Here is a 9,559-nt window from a genome sequence, read left to right on the forward strand (position 1 = left end):
CCACACTCGGCAGTTCTTATTTTTTCTCCTCATCTTCATCCTTATAGTCAAGGTTGCTGGAGAAAGCCAGTGATCTCCCAAAAGAAAAAAATTTTCAGCCAAGCCATGGGATGGGATTGGGGAGAGAAGTGTCCCCACTCCCCATTAGAACTTTTCATTGCATGGAGTAGCTCAATGGCCATTCCACTCGTGCACCTTTTAGAGCTGCCAGGGTGTCATTATTGACTGACTCTGGCCATGATAGAGGTCCCTGCTCCTTCACCAGCACTTAATGCAAGCCCTTTGGAAGGCACAGCACTGGGAGTTGCTCATAAATCTTGAGCATTAAATAAAAGATGTGCCTGTGTTTGTGTGCAGGACCGATTGGCCACCAGGAGTAAAACTGTGGGTGGTATGTCCATTCCTGGACATATGCAAGCCAGAGAGGCTCCCATTTCTGGATTAATGGGAATCTTCACTCAGCTAGCGATGAGTGCCAGGAAGCAGGTTAAGTCTTCATTCCTTATAAGGCAAGGATGCAATAACTCACAAGACTTAGGAACAGGTTTATTTAGCTCTGTTCTAAAGCAGGAGGAAGCAGCTGTGGCCTTATCCCTTGGACCCTTGTTCAGCTTGCTTGATATAAGAAAGATTGGCCCTAGGACTATTCCCATTAATTCTAGATATGATGCAGGTATTCATGCTAGCAGGTATATATGTATGATATATGCGTGGTGGGGGGCAATGATTGTAAAGCTGGAAGTTGGATCAAGGTGGCTTAAGTACAACTTCTCCTCCTCAGGAATGTAGATAATCTCCTTCTCCTTCTCCTTCTTCTTTTTGAGGTGGAGTCTTGCTCTGTTTCCCAGTCTGGAGTGCAGTGGCGTGATCTTGGCTCACTGCAACCTCCACCTCCCGGTTAAAGCGATTCTCCTGACCCAGCCTCCCAAGCAGCTGGGATTACAGTCATGCACCACCATGCTCAGCTAATTTTTTGTATTTTTAGTAGAGGCAGGGTTTCACCATGTTGGCCAGGCTGGTCTCGAACTCCTGATTCAAGTGACTCGCCCACCTCGGCCTCCCAAAGTGCTGGATTACAGGCATGAGCCACCATGCCCAGCCAGGAATGTAGACAATTTTCTGAAAGGAGGACAATGCAAGAACAATAATTAGATGTAGCCCTTCTGAGACTTTCCTCATTATCTATGTTCACTTACCATAGTTCCCACATGGGATAATTTCCATGCACTGTTCTAAGAACAGGAGCCACAGTAAGGGAGGGCTTCCCAGTGATGGCTTGTTAGTGAAGTCAGCACCAGATATTCAGACCCTACTAGTAAATGACTCCCCAAGGGGCATGTATCTGGTGGCCTGGGGATAGTCCTGCTTGCCCCTTTTCCTGAAAGAAAGCAGAAGAGGATGTGTCCCCAGTTTCCTGGCAAGCAAATGAACCATCCCATAACACCCACCTTTCCATTTATTTGGCACTTACAAACGTGACGCCATAGAGCAATTCAGTTTATAAGGAACTCTTTGACTACATTACCACATTTAATTTTTACACAAACCCGTGAGATAGTTAGGGCAGGTTTATTACTATTTTGCAAACAAGGAGCTCATGTTTGGCCGGGTGCAGTGGCTAATGCATGTAATCCCAGCACTTTGCAAGGCTGAGGTGAGAGGATCGCTTGAGGTTAGGAGTTTGAGACAAGGCTGGGTAACATAGTGAGACCCTCGTCTCTAAAAAAATATAAAACTTAGCCCAACATGGTGGCATGCACGTGCAGTCCCAGTTACTTGGGAGGCTGAAGTGGGAGAATCATTTGAGCCTGGGAGGTTAAGGCTGCAATGTGCCATGATCTCACCATTGCACTCCAGCCTCAGTGACAGAGTGAGACCCTGTCTCAGAAACAAAACAAAACAACCCAAAAAACAATCGAGGTTCACAAAAGTTAAATAATGTACCAACTCATCTAAAGTCATAAGACTCTTAGGCAGTAGAGCCAGGACTGGAGTTCAGGTGTTCTGACTCTTAACACGGTGTCTTTCTTTAAGCTGCCTTCCTTTTATACACTTTTGTCTAGTAGCTAATTTTAATTACTTCCTGAGTTTGTCCCCTACAGATTTGTGAGTGCTCAGAGAGCACTCTGAGAAAGTCTTTGTCTCTTTCATTTACTAATATTCCCTCAACACTTTCAGCAGTGCCCGATACCTAGGATGTGCTTCATAAAATTATGTTGAGTAAAGACAGGAAATAGATCACCAGAAGGTGGGACTCTAATTTTGACTTCTTGGTATCCCTTGCAATATTTACACAATGAGAGAGTAAATATTACTGATAAGCATAATGACCTAACATCCAGTGGGGGTGTGATGACTCCCAGGAAGCCATCCACCCTGTAAGGTAATATATTTTAGGGAAGAGGATCCCTGCCATGGCTTCCCAAATTCTAAGCACTAACTCTCTATTCTTAGCCTTTCTCATTGTCTTCAACTGCCCCTCTCTCATCCTCAGGGTTAGGACATTTGCCCTTCAAACAGACTGCCCGGAAGTTGAGGCTTGTGTCTTTTTGATTTAGGAAATAGGCTCTATGGAGTCTCGTAACAATAGCTCTCATCTCCATGTGTTCCCACTGCCACCAGAAATTATAAAATGGTTTGTTTTTCTCTTGGCAGCCTCCACCCAACGGTTCCCCATGTGTGTGTTGTTTTCTTCAATTTTCCCCTCTACAAAATCTGGTCATGTTTAATAACAATAAATCAGAGGAGAGATTGCAGCCCAGAAGAGAAGTCTGGGGCAGCTGGGGTTTCCACATCTGGGGCCCATTCGAGTTGAAGTGATGACAATTCCTAATAAATGTTAATGGAGAACCTCCTCAGATTCATACACTCCAGCCATAATTTAGCCTGTCTCTATGCCAGATGACCTTTTGAATATCCAGAGTACACCCAGCATAGCAGCAGCTACAGCCCTGGACTGCTTCCTGCATATGAAGTGGAAAAAACAAGGTTTGTTGTTATTGATTATATTTCTCCATTTTCCCTTCCCTGGATTTTTCTTTCAAAGGCTCACAAAGCCTTGGGACTCCCTCAGCCACCCAGGTGGTTAGAGACAACACAGTCTGGTTAAAGGATGTTACGCTCTGCTCCTACAGGAGAGCTCCCTAAGAAGTCTGACAGCCAATGCTGGTCGCAGAGAAGGCAGGGCTGGACATCAAAATTCTCCCTTTCCAGCCAGGCGCAGTGGCTCATGCCTGTAATCCCAGCAATCAAACAAACAAAAACCAAAGCAAGCAAACAAACAAACAAAAAAAAAACCCCACAAAATTCTCCCTTTTCTTGGCTTCTGAGACCCTCTGCTGATTTTGTTTCTCTATCCCTTTCACCAGCCAGGGCTTCCCCCACCTGCCCTTGCTAACTAGGCAGTGTGCCAGGCTGGCTTCAGTCTCTGGCTTTTCTCTTCCTATACCTGTCACCTCCATGAGTCCAATGACCACAAGCGGTTTTCTGTTCTGACTTCTCTCTGAAGGTGTAGTCCTGAATTTCTTTCTTTCTATTCTTTCTTTTTGTGAGGCAGGGTCCCACTCTGATCCCCCAGGCTGGAGTGCAGTGGTGTGACTTCAGCTCACTGCAGCCTTGACCTCCTGGGCTTAGGTGATTCTTTCACCTCAGCCTCCTGAGTAGCTGGGATTACAGGTGCGCACCACCATGCCCAGCTAAGTTTTTGTATTTTTAGTAAAGACCGGGCTTTGCCATGTTTCCCAGGTTGGTCTTGAACTCCTGGACTCAAGCAATCCACCCTACTCGGCCGCCCAAAGTGCTGGGACTTACAGGCATGATCCACTGTGCCTGGCCTAGTCCTGAATTTCTACCTAAGAGCTAGGCATTTTCGCTTGGTAACCAGCCATTGTCTAAATTCTGTTGTCTAAAATACATTATCATTTCTCCCAAACACAGCTGGCCTCTTCTCCAACTTCCATGTATCTATTAAGAGCATTTCTATTATTTCAGCTATACAGGTATAAAATCATGGTGCTTCCTTAGGCACCCTCTCTCTCCTGCCTCCCTTTCCCATCAGGTGATAGAACTATTGAATCTTCCATCCATCCAAATCTCATTCCTTTTCACTCCCACTGTCACCCCACACTTTAGGCCCTTATTCCTTCACCTTGAAATTACCTTCTAACTGCTCCCTCTCTCTGCTAAACCATCTCTGAACACAGCGATCACATATATCATCTCAAGATGCTTTTTTTTTTTTTTTTTTTTTTGAGACAGAGTCCTGCTCTGTGGCCCAGGCTGGAGTGCAGTGGCGCAATCTCGGCTCCCTGCAACCTCCACCTCCCAGGTTCAAGTGACTCTTCTGCCTCAGTCTCCTGAGTAGCTGAGATTACAGGCATGCACCACCATGCCCGGCTATCAAGATGCTGTCTTGATAGGTCCTTCCACAGCTCAAAATTACTCAGTGGCTCTCCATTGACTGAGTATTATTATGATTCAAAGTTTTTCACAATTAGGTGCCCATTTACAATGGAGTGAATCTTTATGTTTCCCCCAAATTCATATACTAAAATCCTAGCCCCCAAGGTGATGGTATAGGAGGTGGGACCTTCGGGAAGGGATTAGGTCCTAATGGTAGAGACCTCGTGAATGGGATTAGTGCCCTCATAAAAGAGGTGGTCCCAGAGAGTTAGCTTGCTCTTCCCACCATGTGAGGACACAGCAAGAAGGCACTACCTATGAAGAAGCAGGCCTTTACCAGCCACCAAATCTGCTAGCACCTTGATCTTGGACTTCCCAGCCTTCAGAATTGTAAGAAATAAATTTCTGTTGTTTATAAGCCACCCAGTCTATGGTATTTTGTTACAGCAGCTGGAGCAGAGTAAGACACCACTGAACTATCTAAGATCACATAGTGTAGAAGCCAGATGTTTAGACTGTAAATCCTATCTTTTTTTCATTATTTCCCCCTTACCTGGTCTAGTGACATGCCCTTATTAGAAAGAATTTATTTAACACATTTTTTTTGGCCAGGCACAGTGGCTCACGCCTGTAATCCCAGCACTTTGGGAGGTTGAAAAGGGTGGATCACCTGAAGCCAGGAGTTTGAGACCAGCCTGGCCAACATGGTGAAACTCTGTCTCTACTGAAATTTTTTTTTTTTTTTGGTGACTGCTACATGCCAGAGTTTGCTGAGTACTGGAAGATAAAGTTGTGAATATGACAAACATTGTTCCTGCCTTTATGGAAACACTTTCTAATGGGGGAGACAGACAAATAAAAAGAAAGAAAATAGGCAAATAAAATAATTGCAAACTGCTAGGAAATAAATAATTTATAAACTGCTAGGAAAGAAAGCTAAGAGAAAATAAGGCAGTTCTATGACTTTTTTTTTCCTCAAGGCTGAATCTTGCTGTTACCCAGGCTGTAGTGCAATAGTGCGATCTTGGCTCACTGCAACCTCTGCCTCCTGGGTTCAAGAGATTCTCCTGCCTCAGCCTCCCAAGTAGCTGGGATTACAGGTGTGCACCACCACACCCGGCTAATTTTTCATATTTTTAGTAGAGACAGGGTTTCACTATGTTGGCCAGGCTGGTCTCAAACTCCTGACCTCATGATCTGCCTGCCTCGGCCTCCCAAAGTGCTGGGATTACAGGTGTGAGCCACCACACCTGGCTCAGTTTTATAATATTTTAATTAGGCTTCCAAACTCTCATCTCTCCCATTGCTACTTTTCTGGTTCCTGAAGACGATCACTTCTTAAGGACCCACCTTCTAATAGCTCCAATAAGGAAAACCATAGATGATACTTTGTAAATGCAAATATTTTATTCATCTAAATGCACCTCTATTTTATTCATCTAAATATATAGTAAACAATTCAAGCTAGATTTGGACATTTAGAATCAAAGATGTAATCTAGTGATCCCTCATTTGGACCACAAATGAGATAGATCTTTACATTAATGTATGACGGATTTAGGTTAGACACAATGAAGAACTTTGCAGAAAAAGTTCAGTGGAACAGGTACCTGAAGGAGTGTATCAGTCAACTTTACTAAAATAATGCTGCATAACAACTAATCTAAAATCTCAGAAATTTATAACATTTATTTTTTGCTCACAGGTTTGTGGATTGGCTGCAGTGATTCTGTTCAGGTTGTGAATCTTGTTCAGGTCTGCTCCATGTAACTTCTCATTCTGGGACTCAGGCCGAAGTGACAAGGGCATGCTCTTCTCGTGGCAAAGGGTAGAGGTGCAAGAGACCAAGCTTAACCAAGCAAGTAAAGTTAAAGCCTCTGTTTACATTCCATTGGCCAAAACAAGTCACATGGCTAGACCCATCATCAATGGAGTGGGGAAGTTTGCTCCCCCCACGGAGGGAAATAGAGAAGAATGAATGTTTGCTGAGCAATAATACACTCCACCACAGGGAGGTTATGGAGTTTCCTTCACAAGTGGTCTTTACAAATAGAAGAGGTTGTTATCTCTCTGGGTTCCTCTGGGTACCATATTACCTGAAGTATAGCAAAGGAAGACCAGAAGACATGATTTCTTAAAGATGCCTGTTTTGGTACAAGGGCAATGTAATTTGTGTTTGATATCTGGTTGCCACTGAAGCCCCTTTTCCTTTTCCACCAGAGCTGTGCCATGGGGGTGATTTCCAGGCCAAGTCTTAATATCAGAGTCTCTGTGTGATTGTATACAAGTGACAGTCACACAGCAAACATAAATACAGATGGCTCTGATACCATTGGGGAACAGTATTCCTGCCATCAGGCCAGTTTTGTCTGCTGCTACAGTGCAGTTAACTCTGGAATGAAATTGGAAAACTAACTGATGGTCAGAGAGGACTGGAAAGATTTTCATTTGTAACTGAGACAGGCAGGGCTCAGCAAAAGGTGATGCAAGAGCAGATTTTACCATAGGCTCAGTAAACCCAGCTAACAAACATGCATGCATTGTATTGAATCACTTAAGGATCTTAATATTTGAATGTATTCAAATGGAAAGACGTGATTGTGCACTCACACCCTCAGCGGTTTTTGACTCCAAGGCTTCATATTCTGTACCCTTTGCACCCTTGGTGATAACCTTTCCTTCTTCTACCTCAGTGTGCTCATTCTCCCTCTTCTCCCTCCCCAATATCTGTTATCAGGAACTCCTTAGGTCCTACTGAAAGTATAGTCCCCAGACCAGCAGTAGCTGGTCTCAGGTGCATCACCTGAGAACCTGTTAGAAATGCAAATTTTGGGGTGCATTCCCCAGACTTGCTGAATCAGAATCTCTGGGTTTGAGGTGGGGAACAGTTGTCTCAGGAAATTGTGTTTTCATAAGCTCTTCAGATGAGAACTTAAGCACATACACAGAAGTTTGAGAACTACGGCAATTCTGACTCAGTAGGTCTGGGTGAAAGCAATGACTTGCGTTTCTAACAAGCTTGCAGATGATACTGATGCTGCTGTCTGTGGACCACACTTTGAGTAGCGCTGCTTTAGAACTCAATTACATACACATGAAACGACGGCCAACAGTTAAAAGCCTTACTGGTCCTAAGTGGATAGGATCAAAGTCTTAGTGAATAAAATGAGCCACTAATGGTGGAATTTTATGCAACAGCCACCAGGTTTTTTTTAAAGTATGTTTTGAGCCGGGCATGGTGGTTCACACCTGTAATCCCAGAACTTTGGGAGGTCGAGGCAGGTGGATCACTAAAGGCCAGGAGTTTGAGACCAGCCTGGCCAACATGGCGAAACCCCATCTCTACTAAAAATACAAAAATTAACTGGGTGTGGTAGAGTGTGCCTGTAATCCCTGCTACTCAGGAGGCTGAGGCAGAAGAATTGCTTGAACCCAGAGGTGGAGGTTGCAGTGAGCCAAGATTGCGTCACTGTACTCCAGCCTGGGCAACAGAGCAAAACCCTGTCTCAAAAAAAAAAAAAAAAAAAGGAAATGTATATTTTGGTCAGAGGGTGGGCCTGGAGCCTCTGAAGCCACACTGTGTGTGATTACCTTCCGTCCCACATACAGAATCCATCCTGTCAATGGATGATTAAAGAATGAATGTAGCAATGGGGGAAAGCACTGGGCTGGGAGTGAGGAAATCTGGGTTCCAGTTCTTGTGCTGTCACTGAGATTGTGCACGTGGTTGGGTCCCTTACCTCTCTCATACTCATCTATATAACTGAAAAAATGAACTGATGAGAGACACACAATCTCCAGCATCCCTGCCCCACTGTGCCCACTTTTTCGCCTTGGTTTTTCAAAAATATTTGTGGGTAAATAGTAGGTGTATACACTTATGAGGCACATGAGATATTTTGGTACAGGCATGCAATGTGTAAGAATTACATCATGGAAAATGGGTATCCATCCCCTCAAGCATTTATCCTTTGTGTTACAAACAATACAGTTATACTCTTAGTTGTTTCAAAATGTACAATTAAAGTATTATTGACCATAGTCCCCCTGTTGTGCTATCAAATATTAGGTCCTATTCATTTTTCCTATTTTTTTTTTTGTGCCCATTAACCACCCTACCTCCCCCTCAGGCCCCCCACTACCCAGCCTCTGGTAACCATCCTTCCACTATCTCCAGGAGTTCAATTGTTTTCTTAGATCCCACAAATAAGTGAGAATATGCGATGTTTGTCATTTTCCATCTCTTTAAAAATTACACAAGGTTATGATTACCTTAGCAACGATTTCCTCTCCAGACGAGTAAGCGAGTCTCAAAAAATGGTAAACCAAAGCTGCAGAATTGAGGGCCCATAGAGTTGAATGCTGTGAACCATGAGTAGAGTTGCGCCCGACTCTAACCATCCCACCACACCCGCCTTAGTGCCTACTCAGGGTCGGGGTCTCCACTTCCCACTTCCTAACTGGGTGACTTGGGGCAAATTACTCTCTCTCCTGGAACTGTGGTTTTCTATTCCATAAAATGAAGATGAAAATAACACCTACCTAATAGGGTTGTTGTGAGGTTTAAAATCATTAATACATGTCAAGTGCTCAGGACAGTGTCTGGCATGAGAAGAGCATTCGATAAATGTCAGGGACTATTACTCCAGGAGGAGGAGGGGCCGCCCTCATCAGCCCCCGCCACAGACTGTTGAAATCTCGAGCCCAAGCTGCAGGTCTTCCTCTGTCCTGTAGGTGGCGCCTCCCCGCGTTGAGCGTGCCACCTGCGTCCTGGAGCGCTTCGAGAAAGCGGAAAGAAGTAAGTTTTCACATCTCTGCTCAGTTCAGGATTGCTAGAGAGGAATCTTCTGCAGTCACCTGAAGCCTGTGCCCAGGACAACCAGTTTTGGGATCCGATTTCCTTCCTGCAGTGGCTTTAAATCCATTTCTCGCTGCACCCCACCCCCATCACCTGGGCGCCTCCCCAGCACCTGCAACCCAGAAAGACTCCTCGGAGGATTGCACTCCCAGCACCTGAGGTAGGCAGTTGAGTGGGAGTTTCTTTGCTGCTCGGTTAAAATGACAAATTGGTACATGAGTGCTTAATGAAAGATGCTGGAAACCTCCTTGGAGATCAGAAAAATCGCCTCTCCGAGCTGACAGCCAGGCCATCTGCATT

General features: G+C 44.7%; 1 long non-coding RNA gene across 1 annotated transcript; it reads right to left on the reverse strand.

Annotated features, from left to right (window-relative positions):
- Positions 1–621: 621 nt before the first annotated feature.
- On the reverse strand, positions 622–9,082 carry LOC129533721 (uncharacterized). The gene is made up of 3 exons (XR_008680064.2): positions 8,944–9,082; positions 6,105–6,213; positions 622–1,119 (listed from the first exon to the last, which is right to left on the reverse strand). It is a non-coding gene; the product is annotated as an uncharacterized lncRNA (long non-coding RNA).
- Positions 9,083–9,559: the final 477 nt, after the last annotated feature.

The sequence above is a fragment of the Gorilla gorilla genome, chromosome 4 (assembly GCF_029281585.2).
Source record: "Gorilla gorilla gorilla isolate KB3781 chromosome 4, NHGRI_mGorGor1-v2.1_pri, whole genome shotgun sequence".
Taxonomy (NCBI): Eukaryota; Metazoa; Chordata; class Mammalia; order Primates; family Hominidae; genus Gorilla; species Gorilla gorilla.